The sequence below is a fragment of the Bombina bombina genome, chromosome 5 (genome assembly GCF_027579735.1).
Source record: "Bombina bombina isolate aBomBom1 chromosome 5, aBomBom1.pri, whole genome shotgun sequence".
In the NCBI taxonomy this organism is placed as follows: Eukaryota; Metazoa; Chordata; class Amphibia; order Anura; family Bombinatoridae; genus Bombina; species Bombina bombina.
The window spans coordinates 122,173,280-122,195,725 of NC_069503.1; the positions used below are offsets into that span (position 1 = coordinate 122,173,280).

The 22,446-nt window shown below is 38.6% G+C and overlaps 1 protein-coding gene across 2 annotated transcripts in view; it reads left to right on the forward strand.

The window, feature by feature from the left end:
• Positions 1-2,664: 2,664 nt before the first annotated feature.
• The window catches only part of LOC128659243 (zinc finger protein OZF-like), a 50,907-nt gene continuing 31,125 nt past the window's right edge, over positions 2,665-22,446 (forward strand). For both annotated transcript variants that reach the window (XM_053712918.1, XM_053712919.1), the window contains exon 1: positions 2,665-2,728. The gene's annotated coding sequence lies outside the window, so the exon portion shown is untranslated. The remainder of the gene's footprint in view (positions 2,729-22,446) is intronic.

Genomic DNA, 22,446 nt, shown 5'->3' on the forward strand with positions numbered 1-22,446 from the left:
ATCTAGGGCAAAGGCGGCGTGGAGGTGAACGTGGAAAAGGACCGGTGACCGCAGAGTCACCCAGCGTGGAGGATCCTCTTTGAACGATCGTCGCCGCACACTGAAGCTTGAATGCAAGGTACACGTTTTATATTTGGGGGTACCTTACATTCCTATTGGCTGATATTGAAGAGGATCTTTCACGCTGCAAAATAGCCCTCGTGTGCAATGCTGAATTCCGCCAGAGGCGAGCTGCGGCGGACAGGGGGCCGTATGTGCACCCCTGTCTGCCTCAGCTTGATAAATCACCACCTAAATGCAAGTCAATAGATAATAAATAAAAAGTCATGTGATCAGGACGCTGTCAGAAGATGCTTAGATACAAGGTAATTATAGAGGTAAAAAGTATATTAATATAACTGGTTTGGTTATGCAAAACTGGGGAATGGATAAATAAAGGGATTATATATGGCAGACATGCTAGTTCATGTGTGCCATATAGATACAGACATCCCAACCTGCAAAAACTCATTTCAGGGAGGTGGCTTCACCCGCTACTGTGCCCCCCCCCCCCCCCCCCCCCGTTGTATATTGGACACCTTGAAACCCTAAATAAGATAGAGACTTATCGTTAAAGTAGCTTCCCACTAAAGTCACATTAAAAAAAAAGTCGCTTTATTGCACAACCACATACAACAAACCTATTTCCCAGTGATCGCACGCTTGTTGAATCCTTAAATATTTTAGAATAAGAAGTTTAATTACGTGCAGTAAATAAGGTAGTATTTGTGTTTAATTGTATTAGAATCAGTGGGGGCTTTTTGGTTACTGATGCTTTGAGGGTTCTTTAACGTCCAGCAACTAAGGGCATTCCTTAAAGAAACACTTTTCCGGATGTGGGCCAAATTGGATCATGGTACTTGGAGTTTCAGGGAGATTGCATTCCATTTGCTGGCATCAGGGAGCCGCTATTACAATCAGGGAGACTCCCTGAACTTCAGGGAGAGTTTGGATGTCTGTAGATAACTCTGCTCACTCCTGTTTAGAATGATAATGGTTAAACAAGATCCGACACAGATTTGCTAAAATACAAGATTGTAAAAGGAATGGGTATTAAAGGGATTATCTATCTTTTTAAACAATATCAATTTTCCCTTTAAATCAAAGTTAATTATTTGGGGGGGGTTCAAATTGTACATTCTATTTGAATGCAGAAAGTTTCATTTTTGTTTGCATGTCTCTTTAAAATACAAAGAAACTCATCCAGTAAATGAATACAAGTAGAAGAGAACTGTTAAGGTTTTCAGGATCCATCTGTAAGTAAGTAACCATAAGGCACACTATCATAATACCTTCTATAATACTCACCATAAATATAGACCAAAAAGGGCTCTTAGCAGTAAATGCCAATGACATATCTAAATATCCAACTATATAACACCCCAAAAGACCTTCTTATGTAAAGTCTAAAGAAGCTTTAAGGGACAGTCTACTCCAAAAATGTTATTGTTTAAAAAAAATAGATAATTCCTTTATTACCCATTCACCAGTTTTCCATAATCAACATATTAATACACGTTTTACGTTTGTGATTACCTTGTATCTAAGCCTTTTCTGACAGCCCCCTGATCACATGACTTTTTATTTATTATCTATTGACTTGCATTTTATCCAATTAGTGCAGTGTCTGCCACAAACCACGGTCGTTAGCACAATGTCATCTATATGGCTCAAATGAACTAGCACTCCCCCGTTGTGAAAAGCAAATTAAAAAGCATGTGATAAGAGGCTGTCTTTAGAGGCTTATAAACAGGCAGAAATTTAGAGGTTTAAAGGATATAAAGTAAATTAATATAACAATGTTGGTTGTGCAAAGCTGGGGTATGGGTAGTAAAGGGGTTATCTATCTTTTTCAATAATAACAATTCTGGTGTAGACTGTCCCTTTAAATAGAAGTTATAACTTTTTTGTAAACACTGATAAAGGCTTAGGGCAAACTATCTGCAAATATAGAGCCACATCTGATTCACTGCAGACTCACATCATCCTACAAACGTATCTACACAAGCAAGCTGCAAGTCAATCTGATGTCAATAAGGGTTTTTCTCTTGTTCTGTAGTCAGGTTTGAGGGATCACTTGTTCTCTGTTTTGTAAAGACAATTTAAAAAAAATTACAATATTGCACTGTTACAATCATAAGGGAAGATTTCATAGATCTGAGTTTATATCACTTGCTGAGAATGAAACCAGCTGTTATTAATCACTAACAATAGCCTACAGGTGACCACCACCCTGACATTGCAATAACAAACAGAAAACAGGCAGCTGAAAAACTTGTAGGATACTTGTATAGAGCCCTAATACCTAAACAGGGAACCTAATGTGATCTACTAATAATTATTAATACAAACACTATGTACTGTATATTAAACAAATCTATAGTGTAACTGCATTATATTTCCATATGATGCCAATAAAGCATTTAATACTGTACTGATAGCGCAACATCTTTAGCCAGCCAGCAACTACCCACTGTAAGGTGTCTTTACATAAAATGACCACCAGGTGGTACAATTCCTATAAACAGTAAACGATCTAAATCTTTCACGCCTAGTCATTATTTATGAATGAGTTAGGTCCATCGTTGGAATAGGAACTAGCAAAGCACTATCCCATGTGACTGTGTGACATCATGGGAACCTTAGCTATAGGAGAATTACTTTTAATTCCTGTGCATCATAGATCGAGGTGAGTTTATGCGGTAGTGACTATATAATATAGGTCTGTAATATATATATTTATATGTATATATATATATATATATATGTATATATATATATATATATATATATATATATATATATATATATATATATATATATATATATATATATGCTATGGTATAGTATATTGTGCTATAATCTCTGTGTGTGTATCATGTAGCCCTGTGATTAGATATATATAGGCTGTGGTACTGTATATTGTGCTATAATCTGTGTGTTTGTGTCATGTAGTCCTGTGATTAGATATATATAGGCTGTGGTACTGTATATTGTGCTGTAATCTATGTGTGTGTGTGTTATGTAGCCCTATGATTAGATATATATAGGCTGTGGTACTGTATACTGTGCTGTAATCTGTGTGTGTCATGTAGCCCTGTGATTAGATATATATAGGCTGTGGTACTGTATAATGTGCTGTAATCTGTGTGTGTGTCATGTAGCCCTGTGATTAGATATATATAGGCTGTTGTATTGTAGCCCTGTGATTAGATATATATAGGCTCAGGCTGTGGTACTGTATAATGTGCTGTAATCTGTGTGTGTGTCATGTAGTCCTGTGATTAGATATATATAGGCTGTGGTACTGTATAATGTGCTGTAATCTGTGTGTGTGTCATGTAGTCCTGTGATTAGATATATATAGGCTGTGGTACTGTATAATGTGCTGTAATCTGTGTGTGTCATGTAGTTCTGTGATTAGATATATATAGACTGTGGTACTGTATAATGTGCTGTAATCTGTGTGTATGTGTCATGTAGTCCTGTGATTAGCTATATATAGGCTGTGGTACTGTATAATGTGCTGTAATCTGTGTGTGTCATGTAGTTCTGTGATTAGATATATATAGACTGTGGTACTGTATAATGTGCTGTAATCTGTGTGTATGTGTCATGTAGTCCTGTGATTAGCTATATATAGACTGTGGTACTGTATAATGTGCTGTAATCTGTGTGTGTGTCATGTAGTCATGTGATTAGATATATATAGGCTGTGGTACTGTATAATGTGCTGTAATCTGTGTGTGTCATGTAGTTCTGTGATTAGATATATATAGGCTGTGGTACTGTATAATGTGCTGTAATCTGTGTGTGTGTGTCATGTAGTCCTGTGATTAGCTATTTATAGGCTGTGGTACTGTATAATGTGCTGTAATCTGTGTGTGTGTGTGTCATGTAGTCCTGTGATTAGCTATATATAGGCTGTGGTACTGTATAATGTGCTGTAATCTCTGTGTGTCATGTAGCCCTGTGATTAGATATATATAGGCTGTGGTACTGTATAATGTGCTGTAATCTGTGTGTATGTCATGTAGCCCTGTGATTAGATATATATAGACTGTGGTACTGTATAATGTACTGTAATCTGTGTGTGTGTCATGTAGCCCTGTGATTAGATATATATAGGCTGTGGTACTGTATAATGTGCTGTAATCTGTGTGTATCATGTAGTCATGTGATTAGATATATATAGGCTGTGGTACTGTATAATGTACTGTAATCTGTGTGTGTGTGTGTCATGTAGCCCTGTGATTAGATTTATATAGGCTGTGGTACTGTATAATGTGCTGTAATCTGTGTGTGTATCATGTAGCCCTGTGATTAGATATATATAGACTGTGGTACTGTATAATGCACTGTAATCTGTGTGTGTCATGTAGCCTTGTGATTAGATATATATAGGCTGTGGTACTGTATAATGTGCTGTAATCTGTGTGTGTCATGTAGCCCTGTGATTAGATATATATAGGCTGTGGTACTGTATAATGTGCTGTAATCTGTGTGTGTCATGTAGCCCTGTGATTAGATATATATAGGCTGTGGTACTGTATAATGTGCTGTAATCTGTGTGTGTCATGTAGTCCTGTGATTAGATATATATAGGCTGTGGTACTGTATAATATGGTGTACTGTGTGTGTGTGTGTCATGTAACCCTGTGATTAGATATATATAGGCTGTGTTACTGTATAATATGCTGTAATCTGTGTGTGTCATGTAGCCCTGTGATTAGATATATATAGGCTGTGGTACTGTATAATGTGCTGTAATCTGTGTGTGCCATGTAGCCCTGTGATTAGATATATATAGGCTGTGGTACTGTAGAATGTGCTGTAATCTGTGTCTGTTATGTAGTCCTGTGATTAGATATATATAGGATGTGGTACTGTATAATGTACTGTAATCTGTGTGTCATGTAGTCCTGTGATTATATATATATATATATATATATATAGGCTGTGGTACTGTATAATGTGCTGTAATCTGTGTGTCATGTAGTCCTGTGATTATATATATATAGGCTGTGTTACTGTATAATATGCTGTAATCTGTGTGTGTATCATGTAGTCCTGTGATTAGATATATATATATATATATATATATATATATATATATATATATATATATATATATATATATATATATATATATATATATATATATATATATATATATATATATATAGGCTGTGGTACTGTAAAATGTGCTGTAATATGTGTGTGTCATGTAACCCTGTGATTAGATATATATAGGCTGTGGTACTGTATAATGTGCTGTAATCTGTGTGTGTGTCATTTAGTCCTGGGATTAGATATATATAGGCTGTGGTACTGTATAATGTGCTGTAATCTGTGTGTGTGTTATGTAGCCCTGTGATTAGATATATATATATAGTCTGTGGTACTGTATAATGTGCTGTAATCTGTGTGTGTCATGTAGCCCTGTGATTACATATATATAGGCTGTGTTACTGTATAATGTGCTGTAATCTGTGTGTGTCATGTAGCCCTGTGATTAGATATATATAGGCTGTGGTACTGTATAATGTGCTGTAATCTGTGTGTGTGTGTATCATATAGCCCTGTGATTAGATATATATAGGCTGTGATACTGTATATTTTGCTGTAATCTGTGTGTGCTGTGTGTGTCATGTAGCCCTGTGATTAGATATATATAGGCTGTGATACTGTATATTGTGCTGTAATCTGTGTGTGCTGTGTGTGTCATGTAGCCCTGTGATTAGATATATATAGGCTGTGGTACTGTATAATGTGCTGTAATCTGTGTGTGTGTGTCATGTAGCCCTGTTATTAGATATATATAGGCTGTGGTACTGTATAATGTGCTGTAATCTGTGTGTGTCATGTAGTCCTGTGATTAGATATATACAGGTAGCCCTCAGTTTACGCCGGGGTTAGGTTCCAGAAGGAATGGTTGTAAATTGAAACCGTTGTAAATTGAAACCCAGTTTATAATGTAAGTCAATGGGAAATGAGGGAGTTAGGTTCCAGGCAGCTCTTAAAATTGTCATAAGTAACACCTAATACATTATTTTTAAAGCTTTGAAATTAAGACTTTAAATGCTAAACAGCATTATAAACCTAATAAAATAATCACACAACACATAATATATAATTAAACTAAGTTAAATGAACAAAAACATTTGCTAAACAGCATTATAAACCTAATAAAATAATCACACAACACAGACTTCACTTGCATTTTTCTGCAAACAGTTCTTTCTATGCATTCCAATCTGGACTGATTTATAGACAGGAAGATCTTGTTCCTTTGAAATCTGCTCGATAGCTCAGGTCTGGTTAAACTGATTAATTTCAGCGTGCTTGGCTTTGCTGCAACACAAGCAGACAGCTCCACCTACTGTCTATTTTAATAAATACATTGCTTCTCAATGCTTTTCAATAGCAGTCACATGACTGGAAAAAAGGTTGTTATTCTGAAACGGTGTAAATTGAACCATTGTAAACTGAGGGCCACCTGTATAGGCTGTGGTACTGTATAATGTGCTGTAATCTGTGTGTGTGTCATGTAGCCCTGTAATTAGATATATAGACTGTGGTACTGTATAATGTGCTGTAATGTGTGTGTGTGTGTGTCATGTAGCCCCGTGATTATATATATATAGGCTATGGTACTGTATAATGTGCTGTAATCTGTGTGTGTGTCATGTAGCCCTGTGATTAGATATATATAGGCTGTGGTACTGTATAATGTGCTGTAATCTCTGTGTATCATGTAGTCATGTGATTAGATATATATAGGCTGTGGTACTGTATAATGTACTGTAATCTGTGTGTGTGTGTGTCATGTAGCCCTGTGATTAGATTTATATAGGCTGTGGTACTGTATAATGTGCTGTAATCTGTGTGTGTATCATGTAGCCCTGTGATTAGATATATATAGACTGTGGTACTGTATAATGCACTGTAATCTGTGTGTGTCATGTAGCCTTGTGATTAGATATATATAGGCTGTGGTACTGTATAATGTGCTGTAATCTGTGTGTGTCATGTAGCCCTGTGATTAGATATATATAGGCTGTGGTACTGTATAATGTGCTGTAATCTGTGTGTGTCATGTAGCCCTGTGATTAGATATATATAGGCTGTGGTACTGTATAATGTGCTGTAATCTGTGTGTGTCATGTAGTCCTGTGATTAGATATATATAGGCTGTGGTACTGTATAATATGGTGTACTGTGTGTGTGTGTGTCATGTAACCCTGTGATTAGATATATATAGGCTGTGGTACTGTATAATGTGCTGTAATCTGTGTGTGCCATGTAGCCCTGTGATTAGATATATATAGGCTGTGGTACTGTAGAATGTGCTGTAATCTGTGTCTGTTTGTAGTCCTGTGATTAGATATATATAGGCTGTGGTACTGTATAATGTACTGTAATCTGTGTGTCATGTAGTCCTGTGATTATATATATATATATATAGGCTGTGGTACTGTATAATGTGCTGTAATCTGTGTGTCATGTAGTCCTGTGATTATATATATATATAGGCTGTGTTACTGTATAATATGCTGTAATCTGTGTGTGTGTCATGTAGCCCTGTGATTAGATATATATAGGCTGTGGTACTGTATATTGTGCTGTAATCTGTTTGTGTGTCATGTAGCCCTGTGATTAGATATATATATATATATAGGCCGTGATACTGTATAATGTGCTGTAATCTGTGTGTGTGTCATGTAGCCCTGTGATTAGATATATATAGGCTGTGGTACTGTATAATGTGCTGTAATCTGTTTGTGTGTCATGTAGCCCTGTGATTAGATATATATAGGCCGTGATACTGTATAATGTGCTGTAATCTGTGTGTTTTATGTAGTCCTGTGATTAGATATATATAGGCTGTGGTACTGTATAATGTGCTGTAATCTGTGTGTGTGTGTCATGTAGCCCTGTGATTAGATATATATAGGCTGTGGTACTGTATAATGTGCTGTAATCTGTGTGTGTCATGTAGCCCTGTGATTAGATATATATAGGTTATGGTACTGTATAATGTTCTGTAATCTGTGTGTGTTTCATTAAGTCCTGTGATTTAGATATACTGTATATAGGATGTGGTACTGTGTAATGTTCTGTAATCTGTGTGTGTGTCATGTAGTCCTGTGATTATATATATATATATATATCTATGCTGTGGTACTATGTAATGTGCTGTAATCTGTGTGTGTGTCATGTAGTCATGTGATTTTATATATATATATATATATATATATATATATATATATATATATATATATATATATATATATATATATATATATATATATATATATATATATATATATATATATAGGTATCCAAAACACCAGATCTCGCCCTCAAAGGAAAACTGCCTGGGTGCAACTTTGCAAAAAATAATAGCCAGAAAAAATGCACTCTCAGGACTTTCACAATCAAGTTACTTTTATTCCTGTAACGTTTTCGGAGGTCTTGCCTCCTTCATCAGCATAGTTAAATTACAATCAAAACATCTTTTAAATAGTGACATACTCACTCGAAACCACTTCAAACAATTTAACACACTGGCGCCAAACCATCGGTGTTGGATTGCATACTGCGTTCCAATTACGCTGTGTCCCGGAAGCTGTGCGCCATTGCACTTCCGGTTGTCAAATTTTAACCAGTAATCACTCGGCATCAAAAAAACAAACCAACAACAAAAAGAAAATTTTGTGATGTGCTAAGTGTTGTTAGTACAATTAGACTTAATAGTACTGTGCAAAACAAGTGTACATATAGGGTGAATAATCTACATAACGGCCGCCCATCGTCATGGCAACCCAATTAAACCATATGCCCCTGTCTTAATGCAGGGAAAAAAACATTAATCAGACGATCTTCACATATATATCACAGAGTATGTTAATATAGGTATTGCGACCTGCTAGATCACATATACACCTATTGTCTACAGATAAAATAAAAGATAAATACATTTTGGGATCTGCTTGTCAGTGAAGCAAGGTAATGCGCTGCGGTGTACAAGCCTCAATATGTTACAGTGTGTAGCGAACACAAGGCAACCCTGCATCTTGGTTTTCTTGTTTTAAATTCCAAGTGCTGAGTGTCATATTAAATTATTTAACTGTGATATAACTGTGATGTAATGTGTATTAACATTTATGTTGAAACCATATGATGGTAATTTCCATGTTGTCACAGACTGATCGAATCCATGCCACTCACTCAGTTGGGCAATGAGAAGGAAATACCTCTATATGGTACCCCCTTGTATTTTGGAGGAATGCCTACCGTTATTACCCCTTTATTCTAAGGGGGCCATATATTATAAGCATAATCTATTTCTATAATGAGACTACCAGCGCTCCCATTTTGTCACCACTCTGACTACCAATCACACAAAGTATTTGTGAACATACTACTTAGAAGATCAAAGAAACATTTAAAAACAATTGTTATAAAGGTCCTTCTATTCACTGCTGCAATGCCCCAGAGGGGAATGATATGACTCTAACAGTCCCAGATTCGCATACACAGATTACAAGGAGCATCATCTTGTTCCTTCAGATTTTCTTCAAATTGGCTTGCTCTTTATTCTCTTCTATGTGTTCTTCGGAGTCTGCGGTCACTTTCTCCTCTAATAATGGATTCAGATGGCATGTAGCTCAAATGCCTTATATGTACTGTAATCCTATGGATAATCAGCGACCCAGAGTGCCATTCCTGCTGAAGTATTCCTTATTGATCCTCGTCGGGTAGTGTCTCCCCCTTCTTAAATATTTTAGGGCCAAATATTCAGACTGTGGGTTACTATCCAAACTCAAGTATTGGGTAATGATTTATAGGCTATGTGTGTTAGAGAACTGGTAACTCCAAGGTACCACTACCTGACTTCCACACAGGTATTAGAAATACCAAAGCCTCCCATACCTGGTGCTGTACACCAACATGGTTAGGAGGTCCCCTATGTCAGGGCACACCCACCATGTGGCCCACAGAGTCATGGTAGTCTAGGTACCGTACCCTAAGATTGTGTCACACCTTACAGCCACATTACATCAAAGCCTTGAAGTCAGGAGTGGTGTTAAGCCCACCTGGGTATACTGTACCCAGTCGATACATCCACTGAGCCTCCCTTTGTAGGAGTATTTTACTTCTATCACCTCCCCTATCCAGTGGGGGTACATGATCAATGAGTGTGTATCTTATTGATGCCACCGAATGTTTATGTTGTGCACAGTGCCTCGCCACTGGTTGGTCCGAATCCCCGGACTTAAGAGCCAACCGAATGGCATGGCGGTGATTGGCCATTCTTTCCCTAAGGGTGCCTGTCGTCTTGCCAACATAGCAACGAGAACACGGGCATACCAATAAGTAAATGACAAACGTAGTCGTGCAGGTGATCGAATGTCGGATACCAAACTGCCTGTTGGTATGTGGGTGATGAAATGTTTTGGTACTTATAAGTCCATTACAGGTAGTACACCCTAGGCATCGATAGGATCCTCTGATGTTTATGTGTGTCCTGGGTTTGTAGCTTGCCCTTGAGTCAGTCCTGACCAATAAGTCTCGCAAATTTGTGCCCCTCCTGTAACCAACCATGGGTGTAAGATGTTTACTGAAGTGTAGTTTTGGGTCAGTGGAAATAATAGGCCAATGTGTCCTTAGGAATAGTCCAGCATTTCTGGTACTAGGGGAAAATGTAGTGGCCAGTATCAATTTGTCATCCTTGGTCTGTCTAGATTCTTTTGCCAGTAATTGTGCCTGTGTGACTTGTGACACTTCCTTCATCATCTGATTGATATGTTGTGTCTTGTATCCCCTTTCTGCAAATTTTTCGCCCATTTCAGACAACTGGGAGGCTCCCACACTAGGGTCAGAATTGTTCCTCACTGTTCTAATAAGCTGCGATTTCAGTATACCTTTCAATAGTGCTGGGGGATGACAGCTATCTGACCTCAACAGGGAGTTCCTGTCAGTAGGTTTGCTAAATAATGTACACCCCAAGCCTTGTGTAGTTTTGTACACCTTGAGATCAAGAAAATTAATAGACTGTAGATCGGCCAAAATCTTAAACCGAACCGTAGTCTGTGTACTGTTGAACAACTCAAACCAGCTATGTAGGTCATCCATGCCCCCTCTCCAGATTAGAAAGATATCATCTATGTACCTACGGTAGAAAATGATAGATGAATCGCATTTACCCCATAGGTAAAGATTTTCAAAGTGGGACATAAAGATGTTTGCGTAGGAGGGGGCCATGGATGACCCCATAGCTGTACCTGCTATCTGCAGAAAGAATTTATCCTCAAATCTAAAATAATTCTTGTTCAGACAGAACTCAACAAGTGTTAATAGGTACTCAACTGGTGGTCCCTCATACAGGGGGTTACTTAGGAGATGTTCCCTAACTGCTTCTAGTCCCTCCCTGTGGGGAATGATTGTATATAAGCTGTTCACGTCCATGGTGACCAGGATATCACTAGGCTGGACGTGAACAGCCCCCAACAATCTAATGAATTCGCTGGTATCCAACAAAAAGGATCGTGTTTCCCTGACAATCGGCTGTAGTAGCAGATCAATATACTGCGACACCGGTTGGCACAAGGAATCCACTGCCGATACAATAGGACGACCCGGAGGTCTCTCGGCATCTTTATGCACTTTTGGGATCGTATACAGTATGGGTATCCTGGGATAAAGAGTAGTACAATACTTCTTTATGTGTTCTGAAATTAAACCCTGTTCACAGCCCATATTGATCAGATCTTCTAATTATTTTTTATATGTACCTGTTGGGTCACTGTTCAAAGCCATATAGGTAGATGTATCCGAGAGTTGACTCACAATGTCCTCTCTGTAAAAATCATAATCAAGAAGGACTATAGCGCCTCCCTTATCCGCTGGTCTAATGGTAAGGGAGGTGTCATCTTGAAGCGTTTTAATAGCCTTCCTTTCTACTGGCGTGAGATTATGTTTCCATGTAGTGTGTTCCCTTTCCTTGTCTAGGTCCTGAGAGACCATACGAATGAAAGTTTTAGTGCTGGCACTACAGTTTACCGGTTCAAATGTGCTTTGTATGTGACGCTTACGTTCAATCAAAGTTTTGGTATTTTCGGATACAGTGTTCTGAAAAAACTCCTTAAGCTTTAAAGTTCTGCTAAGTTTGTGAATGTCTAATTTCTGCTCATACTCAGTAGTCACCGTACTGGGAACAAATGACAGTCCCTTATTGAGCAGTTGTACTTCACCACCTGTCAGAACATGAGAGCTTAAGTTGATTATTGCATCCTTCGTCTCCCCCTTCTTGGAGGTCTGTGTCTTGGTGCCCGCCCGCCTGATATGGGGTCTAGAATGTCTGCTCTCTGTGAGCGTGTTGTAACCCCTAAAAAATGCCTAGGGGTGGATTGTGCATTATATTGATCAAAAGTGTCACTTGTACCAGGTGGGGTATATGGTCTCACGCTTTGAGTTCTCTCAGTGTCAGTAGACTCTGCCCCACTTGTATCCACCGTATCAAAGCGTATACGCCTGTCACGCTGTCTTCTCCTAGGCTGAATCTCCCTTGTACCTGTGAGCCACTTATACACCTTGCCCTGAGTGTAGTCTGACTTGACAGCGTCCAGTTTCCTGTTTTTAAATGTGATTAAGTCATTTTTATGCTTTTCAATTTGTGTGTTAATTTTGGATAACCAGTTCTCTTGTTGATCATTAGCAAGTACTGGATTATGTGTTGTTTCAAACTGCTGAATTTCAGTCTTAACCTTGGCTAAGATAGAAGTGACCTCCTCAATAACTAACAATATTTGGTCAAAAGAACATTTGTTTAAAATGTAACACCACTTCTTTCTGAATTCGGGATTATCTCTACCAATAGTAGGAATGTTATGGACTCTAAAGCCCCTTGGAATCTGCCCATTTCTATGATAATCTGAAGATAACTACCGTGCAAAGATAAATCTATCTCACGTTTCTTGAGTTTTAACAATGCAAAATACAAACTAAGGGGAGTCTCACCAGTTGTCCTGGATAGTGGGGCAAACAGTATGCGATTAGCATCATCCTGGGTATAAGAAACAGTCCCTGTTTGAGCTGCCCTGGCTTGTCCTGCCGGATCTTCAACCATTTCCACAGCGGTTACAATTGGATCCTGATGGCCTTCCCCTTGCGATGACATAGTTGGTACCAGTGAGAAAAAGCCTATGGAAAAAAGCTCACAATGTAATTGTTGATAGTGATACAAAATCCTGTACAATTAGAGCCAATTCGCAGTGAATAGTCCCATATAGCAAGTGGTAAGAATGATGAGGTTAAATCAGGAGGGGCACGCCTGGTCATGTATAAAGGTATCCAAAACACCAGATCTCGCCCTCAAAGGAAAATAATAGCCACAAAAAATGCACTCTCAGGACTTTCACAATCAAGTTACTTTTATTCCTGTAACATTTTCGGAGGTCTTGCCTCCTTCATCAGCATAGTTAAATTACAATCAAAACATCTTTTAAATAGTGACATACTCACTCAAAACCACTTCAAACAATTTAACACACTGGCGCCAAACCATCGGTGTTGGACCGCATACTGCGTTCCAATTACGCTGTGTCCCGGAAGCTGTGCGCCATTGCACTTCCGGTTGTCAAATTTTAACCAGTAATCACTCGGCATCAAAAAAACAAACCAACAACAAAAAGAAAATTTTGTGATGTGCTAAGTGTTGTTAGTACAATTAGACTTAATAGTACTGTGCAAAACAAGTGTACATATAGGGTGAATAATCTACATAATGGCCGCCCATCGTCATGGCAACCCAATTAAACCATATGCCCCTGTCTTAATGCAGGGAAAAAAACATTAATCAGACGATCTTCACATATATATCACAGAGTATGTTAATATAGGTATTGCGACCTGCTAGATCACATATACACCTATTGTCTACAGATAAAATAAAAGATAAATAAATTTTGGGATCTGCTTGTCAGTGAAGCAAGGTAATGCGCTGCGGTGTACAAGCCTCAATATGTTACAGTGTGTAGCAAACACTAGGCAACCCTGCATCTTGGTTTTCTTGTTTTAAATTCCAAGTGCTGAGTGTCATATTAAATTATTTAACTGTGATGCAATGCCCTCAGTGTGTATTAACATTTATGTTCAAACCATATGATGGTAATTTCCATTTTGTCACAGACTGATCGAATCCATGCCACTCACTCAATTGGGCAATGAGAAGGAAATACCTCTATATGGTACCCCCTTGTATTTTGGAGGAATGCCTACCGTTATTACCCCTTTATTCTAAGGGGGCCATATATTATAAGCATAATCTATTTCTATAATGAGACTACCAGCGCTCCCATTTTGTCACCACTCTGACTACCAATCACACAAAGTATTTGTGAACATACTACTTAGAAGATCAAAGAAACATTTAAAAACAATTGTTATAAAGGTCCTTCTATTCACTGCTGCAATGCCCCAGAGGGGAATGATATGACTCTAACAGTCCCAGATTCACATACACAGATTACAAGGAGCATCATCTTGTTCCTTCAGATTTTCTTCAAATTGGCTTGCTCTTTATTCTCTTCTATGTGTTCTTCGGTGTCTGCGGTCACTTTCTCCTCTAATAATGGATTCAGATGGCATGTAGCTCAAATGCCTTATATGTACTGTAATCCTATGGATAATCAGCGACCCAGAGTGCCATTCCTGCTGAAGTATTCCTTATTGATCCTCGTCGGGTAGTGTCTCCCCCTTCTTAAATATTTTAGGGCCAAATATTCAGACTGTGGGTTACTATCCAAACTCAAGTATTGGGTAATGATTTATAGGCTATGTGTGTTAGAGAACTGGTAACTCCAAGGTTCCACTACCTGACTTCCACACAGGTATTAGAAATACCAAAGCCTCCCATACCTGGTGCTGTACACCAACATGGTTAGGAGGTCCCCTATGTCAGGGCACACCCACCATGTGGCCCACAGAGTCATGGTAGTCTAGGTACCGTACCCTAAGATTGTGTCACACCTTACAGCCACATTACATCAAAGCCTTGAAGTCAGGAGTGGTGTTAAGCCCACCTGGGTATACTGTACCCAGTCGATACATCCACTGAGCCTCCCTTTGTAGGAGTATTTGACTTCTATCACCTCCCCTATCCAGTGGGGGTACATGATCAATGAGTGTGTATCTTATTGATGCCACCGAATGTTTATGTTGTGCACAGTGCCTCGCCACTGGTTGGTCCGAATCCCCGGACTTAAGAGCCAACCGAATGGCATGGCGGTGATTGGCCATTCTTTCCCTAAGTGTGCCTGTCGTCTTGCCAACATAGCAACGAGAACACGGGCATACCAATAAGTAAATGACAAACGTAGTCGTGCAGGTGATCGAATGTCGGATACCAAACTGCCTGTTGGTATGTGGGTGATGAAATGTTTTGGTACTTATAAGTCCATTACAGGTAGTACACCCTAGGCATCGATAGGATCCTCTGATGTTTATGTGTGTCCTGGGTTTGTAGCTTGCCCTTGACTCAGTCCTGACCAATAAGTCTCGCAAATTTGTGCCCCTCCTGTAACCAACCATGGGTGTAAGATGTTTACTGAAGTGTAGTTTTGGGTCAGTGGAAATAATAGGCCAATGTGTCCTTAGGAATAGTCCAGCATTTCTGGTACTAGGGGAAAATGTAGTGGCCAGTATCAATTTGTCATCCTTGGTCTGTCTAGATTCTTTTGCCAGTAATTGTGCCTGTGTGACTTGTGACACTTCCTTCATCATCTGATTGATATGTTGTGTCTTGTATCCCCTTTCTGCAATTTTTCGCCCATTTCAGACAACTGGGAGGCTCCCACACTAGGGTTAGAATTGTTCCTGACTGTTCTAATAAGCTGCGATTTCAGTATACCTTTCAATAGTGCTGGGGGATGACAGCTATCTGACCTCAACAGGGAGTTCCTGTCAGTAGGTTTGCTAAATAATGTACACCCCAAGCCTATATATATAGGCTGTGTTACTGTATAATGTGCTGTATTCTGTGTGTGTGTGTGTGTCATGTAGCCCTGTGATTAGATATATATATAGGCTGTGGTACTGTATAATGTGCTGTAATCTGTGTGTGTGTCATGTAGTCCTGTGATTAGATATATATAGGCTGTGGTACTGTATATTGTGCTGTAATCTGTTTGTGTCATGTAGCCCTGTGATTAGATATATAGGCTGTGGTACTGTATATTGTGCTGTAATCTGTGTGTGTCATGTAGCCCTGTGATTAGATATATATAGGCTGTGGTACTGTATAATGTGCTGTAATCTGTGTGTGTGTCATGTAGTCCTGTGATTATATGTATATATATATATATATATATATATAGCACATTGCTTGTTGACTGGCTCTCAGAGATTTCCCAGTCTGCAAAGCTGTTTATTCTGAATGTAAAAGCACTGCATCTTTTTATTACTACATTTCTATGTTAGACCAAGAGAAAAGAAAACAGATTTATTAAAGAGACATTTTAAACATTTTTTTTTTTTTTTTTTTTGTATCAGTGGTACTGTATAATGTGCTGTAATCTGTGTGTGTCATGTAGCCCTGTGATTAGATATATATAGGTTGTGGTACTGTATAATGTGCTGTAATCTGTGTGTGTGTCATGTAGCCCTGTGATTAGATATATATAGGCTGTGGTACTGTATAATGTGCTGTAATCTGTGTGTGTGTCATGTAGTCCTGTAATTAGATATATATAGTCTGTGGTACTGTATAATGTGCTGTAATCTGTGTGTGTGTGTCATGTAGTCCTGTGATTAGATATATATAGGCTGTGGTACTGTATAATGTGCTGTGATCTGTGTGTGTGTGTCATGTAGTCCTGTGATTAGATATATATAGGCTGTGGTACTGTGTAATGTGCTGTAATCTGTGTGTGTGTGTCATGTAGTCCTGTGATTAGCTATATATAGGCTGTGGTACTGTATAATATGCTGTAATCTGTGTGTGTGTGTGTCATGTAGCCCTGTGATTAGATATATATAGGCTGTAGTACTGTATAATGTGCTGTAATCTGTGTGTGCCATGTAGCCCTGTGATTAGATATATATAGGCTGTAGTACTGTATAATGTGCTGTAATCTGTGTGTGTGTGTCATGTAGCCCTGTGACTAGATATGTATAGGCTGTGGTACTGTATAATGTGCTGTAATCTGTGTGTGTGTGTCATGTAGTCCTGTGATTAGATATATATAGGCTGTGGTACTGTGTAATGTGCTGTAATCTGTGTGTGTGTGTGTCATGTAGTCCTGTGATTAGCTATATATAGGCTGTGGTACTGTATAATGTGCTGTAATCTGTGTGTGTGTGTGTCATGTAGCCCTGTGATTAGCTATATATAGGCTGTAGTACTGTATAATGTGCTGTAATCTGTGTGTGTCATGTAGCCCTGTGATTAGATATATATAGGCTGTGGTACTGCATAATGTGCTGTAATCTGTGTGTGTGTCATGTAACCCTGTGATTAGATATATATAGGCTGTGGTACTGTGTAATGTGCTGTAATCTGTGTGTGTGTCATGTAGCCCTGTGATTAGATATATATAGGCTGTGGCACTGTATAATGTGCTGTAATCTGTGTGTGTGTCATGTAGTCCTGTGATTAGATATATATAGGCTGTGGTACTGTATAATCTGTAATCTGTGTGTGTGTCATGTAGCCCTGTGATTAGATATATATAGACTGTGGTACTGTATAATGTGCTGTAATCTGTGTGTGTGTGTCATGTAGCCCTGTGACTAGATATGTATAGGCTGTGGTACTGTATAATGTGCTGTAATCTGTGTGTGTGTCATGTAGCCCTGTGATTAGATATATATATAGGCTGTGGTACTGTATAATGTGCTGTAATCTGTGTGTGTCATGTAGCCCTGTGATTATATATATATAGGCTGTGGTACTGTATAATCAGCTGTAATCTGTGTGTGTGTCATGTAGTCTTGTGATTAGATATATATAGGCAGTGGTACTGTATAATGTGCTGTAATCTGTGTGTGTGCCATGTAGCCCTGTGATTAGATATATATAGGCTGTGGTACTGTATAATGTGCTGTAACCTGTGTGTGTCATGTAGTCCTGTGATTAGATATATATAGGCTGTGGTAATGTATAATCTGCTGTAATCTGTGTGTGTCATGTAGTCCTGTGATTATATATATATATGCTGTGGTACTGTATAATGTGCTGTAATCTGTGTGTGTGTCATGTAGTCCTGTGATTAGATATATATATAGGCTGTGGTACTGTATAATGTGCTGTAATCTGTGTGTGTGTGTGTGTCATGTAGCCCTGTGATTATATATATATATATATATGCTGTGGTACTGTATAATGTGCTGTAATCTGTGTGTGTGTCATGTAGCCCTGTGATTAGATATATATATAGGCTGTGGTACTGTATAATGTGCTGTAATCTGTGTGTGTCATGTAGCCCTGTGATTATATATATATAGGCTGTGGTACTGTATAATGTGCTGTAATCTGTGTGTGTGTCATGTAGTCCTGTGATTAGATATATATAGGCTGTGGTACTGTATAATGTGCTGTAATCTGTGTGCCATGTAGCCCTGTGATTAGATAGATATAGGCTGTGGTACTGTATAATATGATGTAATCTGTGTGCCATGTAGCCCTGTGATTAGATATATATAGGCTGTGGTACTGTATAATGTGCTGTAATCTGTGTGTGTGTCATGTAGCCCTGTGATTAGATATATATAAGCTGTGGTACTGTATAATGTGCTGTAATCTGTGTGTGTGTCATGTAGCCCTGTGATTAGATATATATAGGCTGTGGTACTGTATAATGTGCTGTAATCTGTGTGTGTGTCATGTAGCCCTGTGATTAGATATATATAGGCTGTGGTACTGTATAATGTGCTGTAATCTGTGTGTGTGTCATGTAGCCCTGTGATTAGATATATATAGGCTGTGGTACTGTATAATGTGCTGTAATCTGTGTGTGTGTGTGTGTGTGTATCATGTAGCCCTGTGATTAGATATATATAGGCTGTGGTACTGTATAATGTGCTGTAATCTGTGTGCCATGTAGCCCTGTGATTATATATATATAGGCTGTGGTACTGTATAATGTGCTGTAATCTGTGTGTGTGTGTGTGTGTGTGTGTGTATCATGTAGTTCTGTGATTAGATATATATAGGCTGTGGTACTGTATAATGTGCTGTAATCTGTGTGTTTGTCATGTAGCCCTGTGATTAGATATATATAGGCTGTGGTACTGTATAATGTGCTGTAATCTGTGTGTGTCATGTAACCCTGTGATTAGATATATATAGACTGTGGTACTGTATAATGTGCTGTAATCTGTGTGTGTGTCATGTAGCCCTGTGATTAGATATATATAGGCTGTGATACTGTATAATCTACTGTAATCTGTGTGTGTGTGTCATGTAGCCCTGTGATTAGATATATATATAGACTGTGGTACTGTATAATGTGCTGTAATCTGTGTGTGTCATGTAGCCACGTGATTAGATATATATAGGCTGTGGTACTGTATAATGTGCTGTAATCTGTGTGTGTGTCATGTAGCCCTGTGATTAGATATATATAGGCTGTGGTACTGTATAATGTGCTGTAATCTGTGTGTGTGTGTCATGTAGTACTGTGATTAGATATACAGATATATATATATATATATATAGGCTGTGGTACTGTATAATGTGCTGTAATCTGTGTGTGTGTGTGTGTGTGTGTGTCATGTAGCCCTGTGATTAGATGTATATAGGCTGTGGTACTGTATAATGTGCTGTAATCTGTGTGTGTGTCATGTAGCCCTGTGATTAGATATATATAGGCTGTGGTACTGTATAATGTGCTGTAATCTGTGTGTGTGTGATGTAGCCCTGTGATTAGATATATATAGGCTGTGGTACTGTATAATGTGCTGTAATCTCTGTGTGTGTGTCATGTAGCCCTGTGATTAGATATATATAGGCTGTGGTACTGTATAATGTGCTGTAATCTGTGTGTGTATCATGTAGCCCTGTGATTAGATATATATAGGCTGTGGTACTGTATAATGTGCTGTATTCTGTGTGTGTGTCATGTAGTCCTGTGATTAGATAGATATAAGACAGTGGTACTGTATAATGGGCTGTAATCTGTGTGTGTGTCATGTAGTCCTGTGATTAGATATATATAGGCTGTGGTACTGTATAATGAGCTGTAATCTGTGTGTGTGTCATGTAGCCCTGTGATTAGATATATATAGGCTGTGGTACTGTATAATGTGCTGTAATCTCTGTGTGTGTCATGTAGCCCTGTGATTAGATATATATAGGCTGTGGTACTATATAATGTGCTGTAATCTCTGTGTGTGTCATGTAGTCCTGTGATTAGATGTACAGATGAGATATATATATATATTTCTTCTGTTAAGTGTGATCAGTCCACGGGTCATCATTACTTCTGGGATATTACTCCTCCCCAACAGGAAGTGCAAGAGGATTCACCCAGCAGAGCTGCATATAGCTCCTCCCCTCTACGTCACTCCCAGTCATTCTCTTGCACCCAACGACTAGATAGGATGTGTGAGAGGACTATGGTGATTATACTTAGTTTTATATCTTCAATCAAAAGTTTGTTATTTTAAAATAGCACCGGAGTGTGTTATTATCTCTCTGGCAGAGTTTGAAGAAGAATCTACCAGAGTTTTTTGTTATGATTTTAGCCGGAGTAGTTAAGATCATATTGCTGTTTCTCGGCCATCTGAGGAGAGGTAAACTTCAGATCAGGGGACAGCGGGCAGATGAATCTGCATAGAGGTATGTAGCAGTTTTTATTTTCTGACAATGGAATTGATGAGAAAATCCTGCCATACCGATATAATGTCATGTATGTATACTTTACACTTCAGTATTCTGGGGAATGGTACTTCACTAGAATTACACTGTAAGAAATACATAAAGCTGTTTAATAACTAGAGATTATGTTTAACGTTTTTGCTGGAATGTAAAATCGTTTTCATTTGCTGAGGTACTGAGTGAATAAATGTTTGGGCACTATTTTTCCACTTGGCAGTTGCTTAATCTGTTTTCTGACAGTTTCTGTTCTCCCTCACTGCTGTGTGTGAGGGGGAGGGGCCGTTTTTTGGCGCTTTTACTACGCATCAAATATTTCAGTCAGCAACTCATTGTATTCCCTGCATGATCCGGTTCATCTCTACAGAGCTCAGGGGTCTTCAAAACTTATTTTGAGGGAGGTAATTTCTCTCAGCAGAGCTGTGAGAATTATAGTTTGACTGAGATAAAAAACGTTTATTCTGTAATTTGTTTCCTGCTTTCAGAATTTGTTATCTTTGCTAATGGGATTAAACCTTTGCTAAAGTTGTGTTGTTTACAAGGATTGAGGCTATAACTGTTTCAATTTATTAATTTTCAACTGTCATAGATCTTCTGTGCTTCTTAAAGGCACAGTACGTTTTAATATTATTCTAATTGAATTGTATTTCCAAGTTGCAAGTTTATTTGCTAGTGTGTTAAACATGTCTGATTCAGAGGATGATACCTGTGTCATTTGTTGCAATGCCAAAGTGGAGCCCAATAGAAATTTATGTACTAACTGTATTGATGCTACTTTAAATAAAAGTCAATCTGTACAAATTGAACAAATTTCACCAAACAACGAGGGGAGAGTTATGCCGACTAACTCGCCTCACGTGTCAGTACCTACATCTCCCGCTCAGAGGGAGGTGCGTGATATTGTAGCGCCGAGTACATCTGGGCGGCCATTACAAATCACATTACAGGATATGGCTACTGTTATGACTGAGGTTTTGGCTAAATTACCAGAACTAAGAGGTAAGCGTGATCACTCTGGGGTGAGAACAGAGTGCGCTGATAATATTAGGGCCATGTCAGACACTGCGTCACAGGTGGCAGAACATGAGGACGGAGAACTTCATTCTGTGGGTGACGGTTCTGATCCAAACAGACTGGATTCAGATATTTCAAATTTTAAATTTAAACTGGAAAACCTCCGTGTATTACTAGGGGAGGTGTTAGCGGCTCTGAATGATTGTAACACAGTTGCAATACCAGAGAAAAGGTGTAGGTTGGATAAATATTTTGCGGTACCGACGAGTACTGAGGTTTTTCCTATACCTAAGAGACTTACTGAAATTGTTACTAAGGAGTGGGATAGACCCGGTGTGCCGTTCTCACCCCCTCCGATATTTAGAAAAATGTTTCCAATAGACGCCACCACAAGGGACTTATGGCAAACGGTCCCTAAGGTGGAGGGAGCAGTTTCTACCTTAGCTAAGCGTACCACTATCCCGGTGGAGGATAGCTGTGCTTTTTCAGATCCAATGGATAAAAAGTTAGAG